The following is a 23,957-nucleotide window of genomic DNA, read 5'->3' as shown; positions in this document are numbered from 1 at the left end:
ATCTGTAATATTTTTCAAGCTATTACTCAGTTATCATTTGTATTGAGGGAATAACAACATGTTTGTGAGGATAATAATGACAGGCTCGAGGGGGAAAAACAACATGTTTGTAAGGATAACAATGACAGGTTTTAGGGAATAACAATAACAAGTATGAAGGAGCAACAACAGTATGTATGTGCGAATAACAATGAACAGGAATAAGAACGTAACAACGAAAGGTTCGAGGAACTAGCAACGACAGGTATACGGGGAAAAACACAAGTATGGAAATTTGGGCACCTTTACCTAAACATTATCCAATTAAATGCATTTTCTGCATAAATGGTCACATACGTCAGAATAGCACCATTGTCTATGCATCTATCACACATGTTTTCACATATATCTCATTAACACTGATCAAGGAAATTTTGCATCACACATCCCGTTCTGTGACACATTTCTCATCCACGTGAGAATACCTTCCCATGTCTCAGGAATGTTTCATCTCTGCGCCTGTAACTCGAAAGAGCTAATTAGTAAAGACCGTAAGAACGTATATTTATTGAACACCTTTCAAAGGGAGTATCTTGATGCTAGTGAAGTGTTTCTGATCCAAGGAATGAAACACTCCTGAATAAAAACCCCGAAGCGACCCTAAAGAACATGAGGTAATCCTGAAGAGCAAAATGAGATCCTGAGAGGCAAGACGTAACCCATAAGAACACGAATTAACTTCAGAGTAACTTGTGCAATGCACAAGTTTCTCAAGCAGAATATCGGAGTTTTAAAACTCCAGCAGAACGCAACTCTCTCGCGCGCTCACAGTGACTGAGTAGAAACAAACTGAAAGACTTGGAAAGCTACTCCCCTCCCAAAGGATTTGTTGTAAATTTGTTTCTCTGACACATTGGTCCTGGGGGAAGCATGGGTGTGACAGAACACCAGCTCCGTGAACGCTTTACCTCTCGCCTCTCTAGACTCTCCCATGATGACTGTATTGCCTTCGTATACATTGTATTGTATGAATCGCTGTCGCTTCTTGCGTTGTGTATGTTTAAGATGCATGACATGTATTGCCTTTATATAGTGTATTGTTTACATAGCTGCAACTTCTTGCGTTGTGTATATCCAAGATGATGTTTTCTTGTTTGTAAACATTAATAAGAGTAGTCAAATCCTCTCACTTGAAAATTAGAATAAAGTTCTGATCTACATAATTCTAGATACTTTAGCGATAGTCGAGACGATTTCTTTGCGAAGTCATTAAATTTCTGGCAGTTCGCCAGAAGTCTGAGATATGTTTCATACGCAAGGTTTGATGGATGGTCTCTGATGGACACTCAAGATTTCCAATTTTAATGATAAAATTTGCATCAGAAGTGAAATGTTATGTAAATACCGAAAACGTGAAGCAAATGACACTTAGATGCAGTGGATGCCTTTATTAACGAAAGTGTTTCGCCTCTTCGTGAGCGAAACGTTGTAGTTAATAAAGGTATTCGTTGCACTTAAGTGTCACTGACTCCGCAAAATTCACAAGAGAGACCTAAAAGTGATCCATGCCTGTCAATCAAGATTTATCTATCTAGGAATATTTCTATATACCAGAGGAATATTAGCACGAGCCCAACTGTGACCATAAATGCAGATTTTTACAGACGAATCTCATACTAGCCTACTTGTGGCGTGCTCAAGCTGAAGTCCAGTAAAGCCGCCATCACGACTGCAAACAAATCACAAAACGATTGGGACTGGAACCCATGGCAAGAGAGAATCCTAAAACTCGAAAACCATTGTGCCACCTAGCTGAGTATTCCTATAAGGCAGTCACAGATTAGCGTTCATGCAAGGTAACCTGAGCTGAGTATATCTGCAGCGTAGCCTCAGATATGCATCCCAGCAAATTTGACAACAAATGACAATATACAAAAAAGAGCCCCCCTCCTCTCTCTCTCTCTCTCTCTCTCTCTCTCCCCAGGTCTCGACTGGCAAAATTCATTAATGACCACTTGATTGCGTGCGAATTGGGCGACCTTTCACTTTCAAACTGACAGCACCGGCATTCAGCGCTTTAAATGTCAGGTCTCTTTCCTGTGTTGTGTATGCTGATGAACTTGTAACATTCTCTCCTGTGTTATCATTTAATGTAATGTCTACGATAACTGCTGATCACTCATCACTCTTCATCAATATTCATCCCTCCTCATCACTCATCATTCATCAACTAACACTCATAATCAGTCATCATTCATTACTCTTCACTCATCACTTACATCTAATCCTCTGATAATTGCTTTTCACTCAATATCTCTTCCAGTCACTTACAATCACTACAAATTCCATCCAAATACATACAGTAAATACATTATCAGTGTACATATTTTCATTTTTTTTACTTTTAACGAAAGCCACTACGACAGTTCTGATAAAAAAAATATTACCACTATAATATTACCTCTTCAGTACATTCACTGCATTCTAATTTGAGGCCAAAATATGAAAAAAAATGTATTTTTGTCTTACTTTTTTCATTTTAAATAGTAGCAAAATTACGTTAAAAAAATTTATTAATAACTATTTTTATATACCATTAAATTAATTTTCCTTTCCCTTTATTTATCATACTGTTTATTTATCATACTGTTTATTTATCATACTGCTTATTTATCATACTGCTTATTTATCATACCTACACTTTCCTTTGCTACTTATTTTCTAAATTATTTTAAATGCTTTTTGTTTCTCATTTCTTTGTTTACTTTATCGTCATTATTTGTACTAAACAAGCTGCATAGTTCGATAATAATATTTTGTAAGCACAATAGCAAAAGTTCGCAATGTTCTTTTCCTTAAATTATCAATAATCCAATTATATTATTGAACTCAGTTTTAGTCGTAATGAACAACTGTTAATGAATAAGCAGAAAGGTGGACGGGGGCTCGAACCGTGGTCTCCAGATTAAAAACTACTAGAGCTATGGGAAAAGACAATAGGGTTACAGACGGTAGCCAATAACCAGAGGACACAGCAGTGCTTTCTGTGAAACTTTTCCATTAGAAGCCCCGTAACTCAGCAGTAAAGTGCTGGACGTCCACCTTTATATATATATATATATATATATATATATATATATATATATATATATATATATATATATATATATATATATATATATATATATATATATATATATATATATATATATATATATATATATATATATATATATATATATATATATATATATATATATATATATATATATATATATATATATATATATATATATATATAATGTATGAATAAAATATATTTATGAAAAGAAATTTCTGCATTTTCTGGAGAATCTGTTAAACTTGGAATATGAATTGCAACTCTGGGCCAAAATTTTATTTGTAGTTTTACTGCTGGTGATGTACAGAAAAGCAAAACTACAATTTTTTTCTCACAACTTACTTTTCAGCACGAGAATTTTGTAGACGTGTTAAAAAACTCTAGGCTTTGGTTGCTCCCTCTCTGCTCCTCCTCCTCGCACTGCTTCTCTCACCGCTTCCTCTGTGCTCTCTCTCGCACTGCCTCCTCTATACTACATTTTACTGCTTCCTTTCCTACTGCTTCATCACGGTTTCGTTTCTGCTTCGATTCTTTATGAGTTTGCACTTCTGATCTCCTGATGGATGTCGGAGACCACTCGTTTAGCTTTAAGTCAAATATCACAGAGCTGGCAGGAATAGATCACCTACGTAGCCACACACACACACACACACACACACACACACACACACACACACACACACACACACACACACACACACATAAAGGTGAGTACAATTAGGTGAGTACATGACAACAACATATTAAATACTGAGAGGAATTGACAAGGTGGATAGGGACAGAATGTTTCAGAGATGTGACACAGCAACAAGGGGTAAAAACTGGAAATTGAAAACTCAGATAAGTCACAGGGATGTTAGGAAGTATTTCTTCAACCATAGTGTTGTCAGGAGTGCGGCAATCTGCAGAGTGATATAGTAGAGGCAAATCCATACATAGCTTTAAGAAGAGATACAATAAAGTTCGTGCAGCAGGGAGACAATGGACCTAGTAGCGACAAGCGAAGTCCTGGATCAATATCAACATACACAGCGAGCCCTGGACTAATATCAACATACAAGCGAGTTTTGGATCAATATCAACATACACAGCGAGTCCTGGGCTAATATCAACATACAAGCGAGTTTTGGATCAATATCAACATACACAGCGAGTCCTGGGCTAATATCAACATACAAGCGAGTTTTGGATCAATATCAACATACACAGCGAGCCCTGGACTAATATCAACATACAAGCGAGTTTTGGATCAATATCAACATACACAGCGAGTCCTGGGCTAATATCAACATACAAGCGAGTTTTGGATCAATATCAGCATACACAGCGAGTCCTGGGCTAATATCAACATACAAGCGAGTTTTGGATCAATATCAGCATACACAGCGAGTCCTGGACTAATATCAACATATAAAGCGAGTTTTGGATCAATATCATCATACACACACATCGCGAGTATGAAAGTGAGCATTATGAATGAAAATATAAATAAGCTAATACAAAAATTTACTAAGAAAATGGAGGTACAGCCCTAAGTATATTTAAATTGTTACTGAATATTAGGTTTTTAAGAAATATTCTAAATGGCTATAATGACAACAACAACAACAACAACAACAATAAATATGGAAGTGCTAAACCCATAGAAGGTCATACAGCGCTTGGGAAATGGGAAGTAATCGGATTCGATACCAGGATGACACCAGCTCTAATTTTCTTAGATCGAGAGCATTCGGTAGTATAGACTGCCACTTTCCCTGAAGGGGGAAACAGTTGAATGAAGACTACTGGGACTGATAACCCGAAAGGTTTGTAACCCAGGATAACCCAAGAAAGTCATTCAGTATGATTCACGAAATCGTAATAACACGATTGCCTGGAGTTTTAAGACTCACTCGCAATGGGTTCAACCCTCACCCGTATTGTTTCCACTTATTATGGTTATTCTCCACTGAGGTCCTGAGTCCTCTACCTTAAGATGCCACCAACAACAGTCGGCCAACAACTATATACGTACGTGATATTAATTCATTTAGTGCAGTGGTTCCCAAACTTTTTCAGCTTGTTACCCAATTTAACATGCCACATAAAGCATGTTACCCCTTTCACAAAATGTTGTTATTATTGATATATATGGCTAAATTAAAACACTTGAGATATTTTCTTTTATTTATTGTATTTGAACATTGTGCATCTCTAATGACTATTACCAAAGATGTCAAGAACATCAATGGGATGGATGGAGTTGCATACTTGAAGCTAGTTTAGGAATTCTTGGCTTCGTGGTTGAAAATGCCAGCCTGGCATCGTTTGCAACATTCAAGCGAGTCCTCTTTTTTGTTTTCATACCCAGCACAGTTTATAAGCCCTTCTCGCACAGATACGTTGTTGAGAATGATACCAACAACTTCAAGGCTCTCTTGGACAGAGTTGGCGAGTCAGGTAGTCGTGAAATACAAAAGGAATCTGCATTTTGGTTTTGGAATTCGATTTTCAAGGCTTCATTGGCTCGCATTGTGATCCACTCCTCCTTTGCGGGGAAATCATCATCATGAATGGCATCATCAGGTACAGAGAAGGGATGAATGATCCACTGAAGAGTGGCTGTTTCTTGGTCACTCTCTGGAAAGTAGTAATGCATGCTTGTTTCAAGCCCACATACCACACATACATTATATATAAAATTAATAATAGCTACAAATTCACAGTAACAGTGGGTAAATACTAACTATATACTGCACAGGGCAGTACACATACATACCAGCTTATGTCTACCTCGGCTGATGCTCACAGATAAACTGACAGTGTGAAATAGAGGCAGCCTCAGGAAGTGAGTGACGCGTACTGGACAGGTCGATCTGGGCTACTGAGTGACTTTTGTCCTGAAGCATACTTGTCAAAATACTTTTGGGTTTCCACACACTTAGCTATATATTTCTTCTTTTCTAATACTGTATATTAGTTTTTGATGTTTATTGTTATTTGGTTTAACTTTATTACTTACTTATAATAGGTTTACTTTACAACTTTATATACTAAGACAAAGTTAATAATAATCCTCATACCGGGTACCGCATTGTTTTCTTGATTTTCAGAATTCATAACTTTTTTTTCTGTCACCCCTCCATTACCCCCCAAAAATGGTTAAATTACCCCAGGGGGTAATTTACCCCCAGTTTGGGAACCACTGATTTAGTGCATCAGACGTAAGAAAACGTGCCAGTGCCTCTAACCGCCTGAATATCGAGCCTGAGTCCTTCGGTTATGAGCCAAAAATGCCTCCACTGAGCCAAGATCGATCTAATGTAGTAGGTGGTTGGTTAGTTAATTGGGTTTAAAGCCTATCAGCTACAGAGGGTCATTAAGGCTGCTCTCTACCACTCAGGAATACATCACTCCCTGAAATAGGGATTAAACTCTTTGCTTATGTATATATATATATATATATATATATATATATATATATATATATATATATATTGTGACTAAAACATAATATGCGATACATGACATTTATTGAAAAGACGTTTGAACTAATTAAGTGGCAGAAACGTCAATAAATGCCATAAACCGCAGTCTGTGTCTTATTTAAGAACATAAGAAAGCACTGTATCAAGCCTATTGGCCCGTACTAAGCGAGTCTTTCTCAAACCCAAACCTACTAACAAAAATGTTTGACCAACCCAACTCTCAGTGTATATACACTGAGAGACGTAAACCTCTCAGTGTACGTTTCCTGTGCAGTAAGTGGAACTAATCTCTATTTCAAGGAAAATGGCTCAGAGAGCGGAGACGGAAATACATAGTATAATTCGGACCCTTTCGTGCCACATACAGATCTTCTGCTGCAGGAGCTTCAGCTAACATGCAGATTTAGTTTCACAGCTAGGGTGTTTAACAATACAAAAATATATTTACATGAAGTTTGGTAAGAGATAATGCGTATTTTAAGCAAATGAGGGTAAATAAATGCACGAGATATGATATAGGGCATAATGACAGTAGTTTGTTAGACTCTGTATTAATAAGTAATAGGTTAATGGCTAGACATATCAAATATCAAATCATTATCTAGTTGCAGCTACAGTGAGAAGTGAAAGTTAATAAATTAAAGGTAGTAGTAGTTAAGGTAAGAGATAAACAACTGTTGAGAGAAAGATAAGCTAGAGTATAGGTAATGAGGAGGTCGAAGAGGTATGGAGAAGATTTTAGAAAGCAATGTCAAAGTGTGCAGCAGAATTTTGTGGATACAGCAGGGTGGGGCTGGGGAAAAGAGGAGCGATTGGTGGAATGACAAGGTGAAGAAAGTGGTGGTGATGAAAGGAAAGTGATGAAAGGAAAGTAGAGTATATGAAGAGTAAAAGATAAGAGAAAGATGAGGGAGTGTGAAAGGAGAGCAAATGAGAGAGTGGGTGAGGTTTTGCCTACAAATTTTGCTGAGAATAAAAAGTTTTGGGGGGAGATTAATAAGCTGTTAAAACCTTGGGAATTTAACCGTTAAAAATAAACGAGTAGAGTTATTAGATGGGGACTCGGAATGATTGTGAAGATGGAGGGAATATTTTGAGTTGTTAAATATTGACGAAGAGAGGAAGGCAGTGATTTCATGCATTGTTCAGGGAGGTATAACATCTTTTAAAATCAAGTGGGGATATAGTTTTGGAGTGGTTGGTACATTTGTTCAGTAAATGAATGAAAGAGGGGAAGGTACTTAGGAATTTCCAAAGAGCAATAAAGGAAAGTTGGAAAAAAGCGTAAAAATTATAAGGAAATATTTAGATAAAGATAAGAATGTTTTCGTTGCATTTATGGATTTAGAAAAGGCATATAAAATGGAGAGAAGAGCAACGTGGCATATATTGAAAGTGTACGCAATAGGTGGCTGGTTACTTAAAGCAGTTAAGAGCTTTAATGAGGATAATGAAGCTCAAGTAAGTGTATGTAGGAGAGAGTGAGATTATTTTTCTGGTAAAAGTAGGCCTTAGACAGGGATGCATGAAGTCACCATGGTTAACATTTTTTTATAGAAAAAGTTGTAAAAGAAATGAATGCTAGGTAGCTGGGGAGAAGTGTGGGATTTTAAGATAAAGAATCTAATACAGAGTGGAAGCTGTCACCGTTGCTTTCCTGCAAATTACACGGTGCTTTTGGGAGATTCTTGAGAGAAGTTGCGATGGTTGGCAGATGTGTTATGGAGGGTATGTAAGAAAAAGGAAATTATAAGTGATCAATAGAAATACTGGATATCTAATTAAAAGGAAGAATTATAACCGCAACGACTGTGTTCAAATATTTGGGAATAGACTTGTCGGCTGACGGGTTTATGAAAGATGTGAATCATAAAATTGACAAAGGGGAAAAGGTAGGTTGTATAATATAATTTGTATAAATGCACAATATCAGCAGCACGAAGATAAAATAATGAAGTTCAAAGATCACATTGTTTAATAAAAAACATAGAATCTATCAACAGTGATGTCAGGAAGAAGGTACAATATAGACCATCACTTGTCAAAGCCAGGTAAGATTTCATTTCACTCATCAATCAAGAATACTTTAACTCCTAAAGCTGGGATAAAAAATAGTCTCAAAATATGTACATATGTGTACATAATAATGGTATACAGAGCCAATTTCTATTCTGTAAAAAAAAAAATTGTCTGCAAAAATTATATTTTTTCCCTAAACACAGAATAAATAATTTATAAAAGGCTTACTAACACAGTATAAGAAGTGTAGTAAACAGGTTAGATCACACAATTTTAGTAAACAAGAAAAGGACAAGCAAAAAACAGTAAATTAGTTCAGTCAAGCTGAAGTTCAACAGTTCAACAAATCATTACTCCACACTGACAGAGAATCTCCGGTTACAGAAAACGGAGTCAAATGTTTCATGGGTAACTACAATAGCTCTTCATAGTGAGATCAAAGCTTAATGTTGCGAGTCCAGTATCTGCTTTATTAATATTAAAAGCTTTAAGTTGGTATAATGTCCAATGATGCGCTAGAGATAGTGTTTCATAAACAACTTAAACATTCAATATTTTTTAACTTAACGAAATAAAAAACTGTAAGGCTTTAAAATCTCTCAACTGCACGATAGTAAGTAAGTAGGATCAGATGATTAGCGACTCATTTACTACGGAAATAAGTCGCTATGCCATATTTCTGTTGGAGAGTTTCTGATCCTCTTTCCCAGGATGAGACCCACAGCTGTCAGCTGTGGGTCTCATCCTGCAAGGTGAACATGGGCGACATGTGTTAGAAACATGCCAAAAGTTTCCACTTTTTCCGTGATTGAACCTGGACCCTTCAGATGTAAGTTGAAGGCTCTTCCACTTGTGCCATGAGGCATTTATTAGGCTAATAAGGTTGTCGACTAATTCCTTCCTAGATTTCTAGCCTTCGATTTTCGTTCCTGATATTATGAAGGCTCAAATATCTTTAGCATTCCGGCCGTCTCTCGCCGAGGTATGGTGAACCGACGTAGAAGAAAACAATTCCACTGTCACTCATTCAGTCACTGCCTTGCGGGAAGGGTAAGTCACATCATGAAACTGATAGAGGGTAGTAGAATAGTGAAGTATTAAAGTACTTAAGCAATGTCATCAGATTAGTTTGCTTACTTATGTCGGTGTCCTTTAATCCTGTTCGCAAGAATGCGATCCCTCACAAGTTGCTTAACACTCAGATTCATACTTACTGCTAGGTGCACAAGGGCAGCGGGTGTAAAGAAACTTTGATGCGTGAAACTTTGGCCAAGTGAGTCTACATCATGTCACAAAAATTGGGTAGGGAAACCTAAACGAGGATAACCAAGAGCGATGACCAGAAGGATCAGCGCTGACAACAACTATTATAAGCCTCTTCTGCTTCAACTTAATCGAGGTCCAGTAATGATATTCAAGAGAAGGTAAAGCCACTTCAGTTGATAAAGTGAACCTGTTCTGAGTATCTCCACCCAATGAACATGAAAATATTGTTGTTTAATCTCAATAATCTACAAGGAAACGATATAGCGTTTTATTATACAGGAAAGTGAAGAAGTTATAGAATAATAGACTTATAAACGTTCTACAAGAATGCCAGATACTAGATTTTGATTTTACGGTTTCACATCGGGAGTACTGACTCAGAGTCTTTGCCTAACTTCATCCACGTAAATGTGAAGACCAATAGACTGGTAAATAAGACTAGCTCATTTATTCTTCCCTTACAGAGGAGGTTTACTGGTTTATTGTCTGTTGCTTCGCGAAGGTAGAAAGTGCATCCTTTTCTAAGAAGGCTTTAATGGGTTAAAGAATTCAGCATACACTGTTAGTACGTACATTTTATAATCAAAGACATGTCAATGGCAAAAATCAGAGGCGTAGGGATACAATCTACGTATCCACGGGGTGGGGGGGGGAATACCCACCCTTCGATTGAGAATTTTTTCAAAAGTATTACTGAAAGAACATGTGTCTGTGGTATGTGAAGAATGAAAAGATAACTTTCTGAAGGTGATTCAAGGCTTATATCTGCATGTGAAAGACGTGAACAAGAAGTGAACACCTTTGTGTCTCTGCTGTGGTGCTGGCACCAATGAACGGGCCAAGTTATGACAAAGACTTGTTTCATGCGATTGTGAGTTTCCCTCACAAATAAATTAACAGTAATAGAAACGAAAAGAAACTATGTATAAAGCAAACCTTTATTTACAGGCGAGTCTTCGCTCTAGGTGGATCTTCATTCAGTCGTCTATAAACAGTGCTCTGTGCAGCACATTATGTCTTTTAATCATGTATGCTGGCAAGTCTTACCATTCAGACAAGGTCAGGTCAATACTGTGTTCCTGACCTTGGCTGTCTCCTCGTACCTTCTGACCTTGTCTATCCCTTCACCTATCCTTACGTTACCTGTCTCATCGCTGTTATATGACGCAGTTGATAGGTCTAGGTTAGGCAGCAGTAGACTGAGAGCTAAACGAGAGACTCTTGGAAATCTGTAATCACAACTGTAAAGGTCCACGGTAATCGAGTAGATTAGTATCTTTGAATTTTTTGTTTAGCAAAATTGGATAGGGCTACTGCCCTATTATGTATGATTTACACCACGGAAACAAAACTAATTGTTCCAATGTCGTATTTCATCTCGCAACTTGAGATGTACATACTGTTGAAATCTCTCAACCTGACCTGGATCCGTGAGAGCGGGAAAGAGAGGGAGAGGTAGCCTCGCTCTGGGCTGTAGGCTGGATGTGAGGCAAATGAGAACGAATGTGGACTGGGGAAGGCCTGAGCTTGCTACCACCTGCAGCTCACAAGACTGCCATCCCCACGAGCCCCTTTGGGGCGGGGCAGATGGCAGACCAGAGGCCTAGCTTCTCCCTACGAGCCCCGTGAGGGCGGGGAATGTGGCTAGGCCTGGGGACAGTTGGTCCCAAAGATGAGGGGGTACTTGTACCTCCTCCCATGGGAGACTTAAGTCTCGAGACACTCCCCAGACAGGGAGCCAAGGCCGGGTCACCACTACTTGGAAAAGACCCGGGCCGGGAGAATACCGGCGAATAAAAAAAAAAAAAAGTGGACTGCTGTATGCAGCGGAGGCTCCACCAAGCCTGGTTGTGGCTACCAAATCGTCTTGAAGGAGGACTTACATCGCCTCTTTCTGACCTTAGCCCTCTCCACCTCTTCATCTAGCTTATAGTTTGATTTTCTCGTCTCTGATTAAGGTCCAAAACGACCAGAAACATTACCTAAAGTTTTCTTCCTAAAAAGTTGGGTTAGTTACGACATTTTACAGATACGCTGTTGTGACTATTATTTTACCATTATCAGTTTAAGTGTCATATATCATTCAACAGTTTTATGTAGTAAGGGGAAGAGGTAGGCGGTATACTCCACGCTTTGTGCCCTAACTTCAGGGGTAAGTAGATAAGCATGGGAAAGCTGACAAAGTTTTGCCGTTAAAAATGAAAAATTTGCCAAGGATGCTCCCTAATGGGAGAGAGTTATCGCATCTATTCTGAGGAGGAAGGAAAGAGGAGAGAGGAAGACACACACCCATTCCCCCTCCCTCCCACATACACACTGTTGCTGCTGCTTCGTGTCTTCGCTATAGCCTACAAAAAATTGTATGTTAGAGCCCACATGTAACACTCAAACGCGCCCCAGTCACATCACACGTCGAAAGTTATAAATAAAATTATTTGTTTATATTCAATTCGTTAGTAGCCGTCCTAGTAACCTACAAATCTCCCGAGGGCAAATTCATTGTGTGGAAAGATGAAATTATTCCTACAAAAAGAAGTGTTCTCTGGTCTGAGTTAGTTTTACATGATGGTAAGATTGCTGGTGTCTTTTTTCTGTATCATAAATACGCTGGATCACAGGTATATCTTGCTACTTCTACTTACACTTAGGACACACTACACATGCATGTAGAAGCATATATATACACACACCAATCTGGGTTTTCTATTTTCTTACTACTTTTGTTCTTGTTTATTTCCTCTTATCTCCATGGGGAAATGGGCCAAAATTCTTACTCCGTAAGCCATGCGTGTCGTAAGAGGCAATTAAAATGCTGGGACCAAGGGGGCTACTAACACCTTCTCCAGTATATATTGGGTCACCCTGCCTCGGTGGTATACGACCGGTGAGTTGAAAGAAGAAATATATATCACCCCTAGTTCTTCTTTCCTATAGTGTCATCAGGTTGAGTTCTCTTAAGGTATTCTCCTTAGGGAATTGTCTCGTTGCAACCTCTGAACTTACACACTTACTATCTCCAGATTCTTAGCATGCTTGACCAAGTATGGGTTTCATACTGGTGCTGCGTACTCTAATATGGGCATGATGTACATGGTACAGTGTTAGGAATAACCCTTTACTTAGATTTCTGAAATCTAATATTAAATATATAGGTATGTGTGTATGGTAAGTATGTATGAATGTGTGTGTGTGTGTGTGTGTGTGTGTATAAACAGTACATTAAAGTGAAACACTATTACTGGCTTAAAAACTCTAGCGCACCAATTTATCCATTCATTTTGTATCCCTGATCACCCTTTCTCCGGTTGCAGGTAAATTAATTAAACACGGCTGTTCACCTGGAAACTTTGTATACTTTTTTGGACTACGTTAATTGCATTTGGGAGTTGGGATATAAAACACAGTGCCAGAGGCGACTGTTTTGCTTCCTTAGTGGCTACTACAGAGGTATGGAGGCGGTGTTTTGTTCGTCATGAAAAGGAATAAGTATCTCCTGACAGGGGACATCAGCATCTTCTGGCTTACCGGTAATTAGTGTGCTTCCTGAGCGGCTAATTTACTGTGCACCAGCAGCTCATCCTGTGAGCGGTAGCGCAAAACTACATGATCACTGAGGTCATAATGGGTCATCATCAGACCCCACTGGGCACTGTTACAAGACAAGAAATTAAATTCAGTTATACAATATATTATAGTTTCTTCAAATAACTTATGTACACAATACAATATGGAGATAAAATCTCAGAAAAATTCTTTTTACCACAACAACAATTTATTAGTTTAATCGATGGAAAATGCGGATAGTCTCAAGGTTTCTAATATCTTATCATTATCAATGAAGTGTTTTGTCATAGCCTGCAACGTTTGCCTGGTTTACCGTTACGACGTTTTACACTCCTTAAAAAAAATAGGATCAGTACCTAGTACTATCCAAGGATATTTTTAATCCAGATATGTTGTTTTGATTCTTGTAAAGGGCTTTTGAAACTTGGAACTGGAGTTACCCTTCATCTTTCACACATTAAACCTGATTGTCGCTCATTTCCCTACGAGTTCAGCCGTTTTCCATAAATATAATAATAATAAATAACAACAATAATAATATAATAATAGTAATAATAATAATAATAATAATAATAATAATAATAATAATAATAATAATAATAATAATAATTATTATTATTATTATTATCATTATTTTTTTCTTCTGCTGGCCCATGTTAGGCATGTGCTACTAGCTCATGCTAAGAAGGTCTTACTGCCCCATGCTTATGCAAGTCCTGCTGGCCCATGCTAAACAAATCCTACTGGCCCATACTAGGCAGTTGATACTGGTTCATGCTAGGCAGTCCAGCTGGCCCTTAACAGTATCTCTCACTCACACCCAACAACTCATTTATTTGTTTAATCTATTTTTAAAGCTCCACCTTAGTGAGGCTTTAATTCCCAATTAGCTTCACTCATCCCAAACTCTACTGCCAAATCAGTACTTTCCTATATCCTTTCTAAATATGAATATATCAATTTTAAATATAATACTCAGAAATATCCTTGGTTTAAATCCTCAGCAACCTATTTATATCCCAATTACTTATACGAGGTTGTTTCAACAACGGTTCAGCAATGTTACCGATTGATTTTCTCAGTGTTAAGGGATAGATATCGTGTTGGAGCAGAGTACCTTGATGAGTTTTCATAATGTACAAGGCTTGCTTCAGTAGGCACAGTACAATATTACTGCGCTGATGGCATGCAGTACCGACAAGGTAATGAATAAGACGCAGCATGTGCAACACCTGGGTACCTTAACAGGAAGTTTCGACAACCAGTGATTTTTTTTCCATTTAATACAACTGAGTGGCTTTCTGAATTTAATAATAAAGATGCCAAGGTGTTGCGCATGTGTCTTAATCATCAATTTAGCAATAGTGTTAATATTAGTGTATCACTGTATTTCCATAAGTGCTAAAATCGTATGGGGTCAAAGTGACATATTAATTGAGGTAATCAGATTTGATTCGAGGAAGGGGAGAACAGCTTCAATTCCTCGGATCAAGGGACATTCTTCAACATCAAGGCACCACACTGAAGAGGTAATCTACAAGTCTCCAAAACTATGAATTTACAACTAACACTGCTTTACAAAATGACACATTCATCCAAACGTATTTTTACCATAAGTCTCTCTCTCTCTCTCCTTCAGAGAACAAACTAGCACACCGACAATGCTGGTGGTGGTGGTGATAGTGATAGTGGTGGCGGTGGCCATGATAGTGGTAGCAGGCTCAGGCTTGGCCTACCACTACTACAGGAAGCGCCAGAAACAGGCTCACACCGCCCTTTTTGACGACTCGGCTTCCCTGGGCTCGCACGATGAGAGCCGCCTCACCACCTCCCTCAAGACACCTCTCCTGCGCTTCCAGAGTGTCCCGTAAGTTGATTTGCTTTAGTATTGACATAGTTTATATGATACAGTTCGTAAGCTGTTTAATACAAGGTAGCTGGCGGTGGTGTTTTGTTTGTCAGGAATCATAACACTTGCCAAGTATGATATGACACTATTTGCAGAGCAAATGTTTATTTACTATATAGACAATGATTCACTTGGTACAAAATTCTATCATTCTCCCTTTAGACTGAAAATTTGTTTGTAAACATGGAATTGTTCTGCACACAGTGTCTAACAGCAAAGTTATTATATTCATGGAATGGGCTAGATGCATAACGATAATACAACTCTGCACTAAGGAGGATAAAAAGATGTCTAGCAACACGTGTCTTTGTCTAATAATGACCTGTTCTGTGGTACTGAAAGCTCTGGCTTACCCCAGCTACTGTAGGCTTTACACCACATTTAAAATGTAAATTACCATCACGGTTATGTCCTAATATATATATATATATATATATATATATATATATATATATATATATATATATATATATATATATATATGTGTGTGTGTCTGTGTGTGTGTGTGTGTACTCACCTATTTGTGGTTGCAGGGGTCGAGTCTTAGCTCCTGTGTGTGTGTGTGTGTGTGTGTGTGTGTGTGTGTGTGTGTGTACTCACCTTTTTGTGGTTGCAGGGGTCGAGTCTTAGCTCCTGTGTTTGTGTGTGTGCGTGTGTGTGTGTGTGTGTGTGTGTGTGTGTGTGTGTGTGTGTGTGTGTGTGTGTGTGTGTACTGACGTTATGGTACGTTATGATTGGTTAATTTTTTTTAATGAACATCTAAAACTAAACCTAACAAGGTAGAAATTAAAGGAGCAAAGTGAACAGATGTAGAAAGAAAATTACAATTGCAGAGAGGAAGTTTATTGAGTCGTTTCATTCAGTTGTCTCAGTCATTCAATGACTAAAAAGCCTGTTGTTCTCTAGGCGAAATGTCTAGAATACAAAACTATGAGGTTAGGTTAGGTAAGATTCATCAGGAAACAGAACAAGTGTTTCCTGACGCTGGTTTTAGCCATTTGATGACCTGCCGCTGCAACTTTTGGTCATCTGACCAAGGCCTTTAATTGGCTGACGTGTCCACCCCTAGAATAATTAATATTAACAACAACACTTTACTTAGACTAATTAATTGATTGATTTCTCTTGATATGATCAGGTAACCCATTCAAGTTTTTCGTAAAATTATGAATGTAGAGCCTATTATTATTATAATCAAAAGGAAGCGCTAAGCCACAAGGGCTATACAGAGCTGCAATGTAGAGCCTAAATAATCTCTTGCAAAGTGAAACAATAAATACGATATTTATTGACACTACTGTAGAACTTTGTAATAGTCTGTAACACGAACCGCCTCGAAGCTAGTTTTAAAAAGCAACTCATCACCCTAATGTGATTCTCGATAATAAAATACCGAGATAAAGAAATCCGGAAACCTGCTAGTTTACATCCAATCCTGTCCCTGTTCTTGTTTAATTTTTTCAACTCCCACATATGGTAAGATAGGTTGCAATCACTTTTTTTTCAGACATAATTGTTACGCTAATACTAGCCTCCATCTCACCTATTTGGCGCTCCTTTCTGATTGTATAACTACGATGCGGTTATCGTGGTCAACTCTACTGTTCTCATCACTTGGGAGTACAAAGGCAAAGTGTCCGGAGCATCTATTCTTCGTCTTTCTACAAATTATCGAAGGTGCTTTCAAGAAACCACCAAGTAATCCGTCGTTAACTTTTTTCACTAAAGTTCATTCTTTTTCATTTTCACTTTGATTCACTTAGGTTAACTTAACTTCATATTTTTCTACTTATTATATAAAAGTAAACTTACTTTTTTCTCATTTTTTTTATGTTTTGATAATTATTAATTAAATTTGTATATTTTTTCTATATTTTTTTCATAGAGGAAAGAACTCTTAAAATATCAACACCGTCCTGGGTTCCATCCCAAGAATGTCACATCAACACCATGCCTAACCCTTCTAGGGTAGGGTAGGTGCCTGAGCCCGAGCCTTTAGCTCATAAGACTGTCATTCCCATTAGCCCCCTTGGGGCGGGGATGGCAGACCAGAGAGGCCTAGCTTGTGGCTAGGCCTGGGGACAGTTGGTCCCAAAGATGAGGAGGTACTTGTGCCTCCTCCCATGGGAGACTTAGGTCTCAGACACTCCCTAAAGAGGGAGCCAAGGCCGGGCCACCACTTGGAAAAGGCCCGGGCCGGGAGACTACCGGCTAATCTTTAATAATAATAACAAATAATAAGAATGTCAGTTGCGTCATTGAGGAATGTCTGTCTTATTTCCATTGGGGTCCTTTAAACTTGTTCCCCCAGAATGCGACCCACAACAGTCGACTAACACGAAGGTACCTACTTACTTTTAGGTGAACAGAGACAGCAACTGTTAGGAAACATGCCCAACGTTTTCACCCATGCCTGGGATCGAACTAGAGACATTTATTGTGTGGCGAATGCGTTGCCAATCGAGTAACGGGACACTTGATAATGACTGCTAATCCTATATCAATTGAATAATACACTTAAGAAATAAGCTTTATTATTATTATTATTATTATTATTATTATTATTATTATTATTATTATTATTATTATTATTATTATTATTATTATTATTATTATTATTATTTTATTATTATCATCGCCTTTTGGCAGGTAGAAGAGACTAAGACATCTTCATATCTTCATGTTATTTATTATATATAGATGTGAAGATGTCTTAGTCTTTACCACTGGCCAAAATTATAATTTCCAAAGTTCGCTCATCTTTCGGTTGCCAATACTGTGTCCGTGGTTCAATCCCCAACACGGGTGGAAACGTTGGGTATATTTTCTTACACTTGCTGTCCCTGTTCACCTAGCAAGTAAGTAGGTACCTGGGTGTTAGTCGACTGTTGTGGGTCGCATCCCGTGGGACAAGATTGAAGAACCACAGTAGAAATAATACAGACAGTCCTCGATGACGCACCGACTTTCTGGGATTATCCTAGGTGGCTAATCCTCCTCCGGGTTAAAAATCCGAACAAATCTCATCTTAATACTGTATTATGTTACGAGGATCATATACCTAAAATTGAAAAATGAGTTAACTACTCCCTCGATACACGAAAGAAAACGGAAACATTTAGAGAAAACTCTTGCTCGTTTAGGGGTAACCATATAAATTATTTAACAATGATTATTTATAAGATAAGACAAGATTTGTTCGGATTTTTAACCCGGGGGAGAGTTAGCATCCAGGATAACCCATAAAAAGCCAGTGCGTCCTCGAGGACTGTGTCTTATTTCTACTGGGGTTCTTCAGTCTTGTCCCTTTGGATGTGACCAACACTATTCGACTAATACACAGGTACCTACTTAGTGCTAGGAGAAGAGGAAACTGATGTAAGGAAACTTGCCCAACGTTTCCACACATGCCAGGGGACAACATGACAACATTATTTCCACCAAAAAAGAAACATTAGAATTACAATAGTTGGCTATCTGAGTATCGTTTTTACAAGAAAATGCATATTGTTATGCATGACATTAGTGCAGTGTTAAGCTAGGATTGATACTTCCTGTAGGAGGCAAGTTTCTCAAGACTCCTGTGGAAATAAGTCACTGACTCAGGCACTGCAACAGTTGCAATAAGGAGATATAAGGAAACAGGTAGGCAGCAAGATCAGTAGAATTAGGCCTACTGTAGAATAGTAAAATACATGAATACCAAAGTTATCATAAACCTGAATGATGAAAGAGGAAAAGAAAAACTTTTGTCAACAGAGAAACACTGTAGAGTCCAGCCATCCAGTGATTTATGACACCGAACAGTGAACTCATAAGACCTAAATGGAAATAAGTCACTTTGTCTTACTTTTTTGCGTTATCCTGAAGGGTAATCTATACATACACTGCTATGATACAATAACATCACAGTAAACAGGTGATATTGCAATATGCAGAACAACCACTGTGAAAAAAAAACAGTGAAATTCCAAGTGCTTCCGTGATTTCTCACATTATCAAGGAACTTGATAATGCGAGAAATGTAACTGTATTTATGCGTACATATACCTGAATAATCTTACTAACAACAACAACAACAACAAAAAAAGAACTAACATGAAAAAAAGAAAATTAATAAATTTGATATATATTATTAGAGTATGCTAAAGAACATAATTATTTTGTTAAATTATAAATGAGGAAGACCCAGGAAAGTGTGAGAAAAACTGAAATCAAATTAGTTAGGCAGATTTCAAATGAGACAACATTCGAGGGACACAACTTAGTACTGTTTCCCTCACGCAGTTAGCAGCCGGAGGATCGAGCCTCTGTCTTTCACTTTCAATTGAATGACCCACACGAATTTACCGTCTTACATAAATATTATAAAACAAGCGACGACAGATTTAGAACGAGGAATGTGGCAACATTGGAGGTTAAAAAAAAAGAAAACTAGAAAACAACAGAAATTCAAATCCTAAATCAAATACAGGCGAGATAAAAAAAAAAAAAGAATAAAAATTTAATATTGAAATTGGCAGAAAATATATTTTGCAGGTTTCATTTCTCTCTTGGAAGAACTTTATCAAGTTATATGAGGAGAGAAACTTTGTTTATAATGATGATGATAAACTTTATTTTAACAATGATTTACATTTGATTCAAGGAAGGCGATTTAATTAACAAAATCTACAGAAAGCCTCAGGTTATGCAGAACATTTCGCACAACTTTAAAGTAAATAATAACTATTTAGAACTTCTAAAAGTATTACTCTGAGCGAAACTTTAAATATAATAATAAAATTTGCTCTGCTGCAAAGCCACGCACGTCTGCAATACATGTCTGCAATACACGTCTGCAATACATGTCTGCAATACATGTCTGCAATACATGTCTGCAATACATGTCTGCAATACATGTCTGCAATACTTGTCTGCAATACATGTCTGCAATACATGTCTGCAATACTTGTCTGCAATACTTGTCTGCAATACTTGTCTGCAATACTTGTCTGCAATACATGTCTGCAATACTTGTCTGCAATACTTGTCTGCAATACATGTCTGCAATACATGTCTGCAATACTTGTCTGCAATACATGTCTGCAATACTTGTCTGCAATACATGTCTGCAATACTTGTCTGCAATACATGTCTGCAATACATGTCTGCAATACTTGTCTGCAATACATGTCTGCAATACATGTCTGCAATACATGTCTGCAATACTTGTCTGCAATACATGTCTGCAATACTTGTCTGCAATACTTGTCTGCAATACTTGTCTGCAATACTTGTCTGCAATACATGTCTGCAATACTTGTCTGCAATACTTGTCTGCAATACTTGTCTGCAATACATGTCTGCAATACTTGTCTGCAATACATGTCTGCAATACATGTCTGCAATACTTGTCTGCAATACTTGTCTGCAATACTTGTCTGCAATACGTGTCTGCAATACATGTCTGCAATACTTGTCTGCAATACATGTCTGCAATACATGTCTGCAATACTTGTCTGCAATACTTGTCTGCAATACTTGTCTGCAATACTTGTCTGCAATACATGTCTGCAATACTTGTCTGCAATACTTGTCTGCAATACTTGTCTGCAATACTTGTCTGCAATACATGTCTGCAATACTTGTCTGCAATACTTGTCTGCAATACTTGTCTGCAATACATGTCTGCAATACTTGTCTGCAATACTTGTCTGCAATACTTGTCTGCAATACATGTCTGCAATACTTGTCTGCAATACATGTCTGCAATACATGTCTGCAATACTTGTCTGCAATACTTGTCTGCAATACTTGTCTGCAATACTTGTCTGCAATACATGTCTGCAATACTTGTCTGCAATACATGTCTGCAATACTTGTCTGCAATACTTGTCTGCAATACTTGCCTGCAATACATGTCTGCAATACTTGTCTGCAATACTTGTCTGCAATACATGTCTGCAATACATGTCTGCAATACATGACTGCAATACATGTCTGCAATACTTGTCTGCAATACATGACTGCAATATTTGTCTGCAATACTTGTCTGCAATACATGTCTGCAATACATGTCTGCAATACATGTCTGCAATACATGACTGCAATACATGTCTGCAATACATGACTGCAATACTTGTCTGCAATACTAGTCTGCAATACTTGTCTGCAATACATGTCTGCAATACATGTCTGCAATACTTGTCTGCAATACATGTCTGCAATACATGTCTGCAATACATGTCTGCAGTACATGTCTGCAATACATGTCTGCACACATGTCTTCCTGTTGTAAATACAAATGTTATTGGTAACCACATGTAGCAGCTATGTGGTAACTAAATGTAGCAGGATGTGGTAACGACATGTTGAAGTTATGTGGTAACTACATGAAATTATGTGGTAACTACATATAGAAGTTAATGTGGTAACTACATGTAGCAGTTATGTGGTAACTAAATGTAGCAGTGACGTGGTAGCTAAATGTAACAGAATGTGGTAACGACATGTTGAAGTTTTGTGGTGACTACCTGTTGAAGTTATGTGGTAACTACATGAAATTATGTGGTAACTACATATAGAAGTTAATGTGGTAACTACATGTAGCAGTTATGTGGTATCTACATGTAGCAGTTATGTGGTAACTACGTGTAGCAGTTATGTGGTATCTACATGTAGCAGTTATGTGGTATCTATGTGTAGCAGTTATGTGGTATCTACATGTAGCAGTTATGTGGTATCTACATGTAGCAGTTATGTGGTAACTACATGTTGAAGTTATGTGGCATCTACATGTAGCAGTTATGTGGTATCTACATGTAGCAGTTATGTGGTATCTACATGTAGCAGTTATGTGGTATCTACATGTAGCAGTTATGTGGTATCTACATGTAGCAGTTATGTGGTATCTACATGTAGCAGTTATGTGGTATCTACATGTAGCAGTTATGTGGTATCTACATGTAGCAGTTATGTGGTATCTACATGTAGCAGTTATGTGGTATCTACATGTAGCAGTTATGTGGTATCTACATGTAGCAGTTATGTGGTATCTACATGTAGCAGTTATGTGGTATCTACATGTAGCAGTTATGTGGTATCTACATGTAGCAGTTATGTGGTATCTACATGTAGCAGTTATGTGGTATCTACATGTAGCAGTTATGTGGTATCTACATGTAGCAGTTATGTGGTATCTACATGTAGCAGTTATGTGGTATCTACATGTAGCAGTTATGTGGTATCTTCATGTAGCAGTTATGTGGTATCTACATGTAGCAGTTATGTGGTATCTACATGTAGCAGTTATGTGGTATCTACATGTAGCAGTTATGTGGTATCTTCATGTAGCAGTTATGTGGTATCTACATGTAGCAGTTATGTGGTATCTACATGTAGCAGTTATGTGGTATCTACATGTAGCAGTTATGTGGTATCTACATGTAGCAGTTATGTGGTATCTACATGTAGCAGTTATGTGGTATCTACATGTAGCAGTTATGTGGTATCTACATGTAGCAGTTATGTGGTATCTACATGTAGCAGTTATGTGGTATCTACATGTAGCAGTTATGTGGTATCTACATGTAGCAGTTATGTGGTATCTACATGTAGCAGTTATGTGGTATCTACATGTAGCAGTTATGTGGTAACTACATGTTGAAGTTATGTGGCATCTACATGTAGCAGTTATGTGGTATCTACATGTAGCAGTTATGTGGTATCTACAGCTAAAACTAAATATGAAGATCTCTGAGAAAATTCAAGGGGAAAATATATGTGATTTACAAATATTTTAAAGAATGTTGGCTACCTCGCTGGTTGTTATTAGAATATGAGAAGACATAATAAACACAGAGATAATAGAAACACAGGGCATATGAGGACAATATATATACAATCATAGTAAAGAATGCAAAATAACTGTTAACTGAAAATAACTGTTACCTCAAGCATGTGCAAGCGCTCGCACGCACGCACGCACGCACGCACGCACACACACACACACACACACACACACACACACACACACACACACACACACACACACACACACACACACACACACACACACACACACACACACACACACACACACACACACACACACACACACACAGTCATTTCTTGTACCCATAAAAAATGAGTTGTCGGCCCCACATAACCTTATCTCGTCTCTCCCACAGGAACATCGACAGGCGCAAACTGTGAGTATCCTGCCCGTGTTGTTTGGTGAGTGGGCAGAGTGGGCCTGGTGGGGAGGAGTGGTCCTGGTGAAGAGTAGTGTCCTGGTAGAGAGGAGTGAGCCTCGGGGGGAGGAGTGAGCCTGTGGGGAGGAGTGAGCCTGGTGGAGAGGATTGAGCCTGGTGGGGAGGAGTGAGCCTGGTGGAGAGGAGTGAGCCTTGTGGGGAGGATTGAGGCTTTTTGGGAGGAGTGAGCTTGGTTGGGAGGAGTGAGCCTGGTGGGGAAGAGTGAGCCTGGTGGGGACAAGTGGTTCTGGTGAGGAGGAGTGACTCTGATGAGAAGTGATTCTGATGGGGAGAAGCGAGTCTGGTGGAGAGTGAGTGATGGAAAGGAGTGAGTCTGGTGGAGAGGAGTGGGTTGAGGGAATGAAAAGTAGGTCAGGTAGGAAGAAGGAAGTGTG

The 23,957-nt window shown here is 38.2% G+C and overlaps 1 long non-coding RNA gene across 1 annotated transcript in view; it reads left to right on the top strand.

Annotated features, from left to right (window-relative positions):
• The window catches only part of LOC138853267 (uncharacterized), a 276,554-nt gene extending 253,028 nt beyond the window's left edge, over positions 1–23,526 (top strand). The window contains exons 2-3 of the long non-coding RNA XR_011392468.1: positions 15,059–15,286; positions 23,500–23,526. This is a non-coding gene — a long non-coding RNA (uncharacterized lncRNA). The remainder of the gene's footprint in view (positions 1–15,058; positions 15,287–23,499) is intronic.
• The last annotated feature ends 431 nt before the right edge of the window (positions 23,527–23,957 follow it).

This window comes from Cherax quadricarinatus, chromosome 26, assembly GCF_038502225.1.
Source record: "Cherax quadricarinatus isolate ZL_2023a chromosome 26, ASM3850222v1, whole genome shotgun sequence".
Lineage (NCBI taxonomy): Eukaryota > Metazoa > Arthropoda > Malacostraca > Decapoda > Parastacidae > Cherax > Cherax quadricarinatus.
Note: the sequence above shows the minus strand (reverse complement) of the source record. Positions and strands in the feature narration are given on the sequence as shown.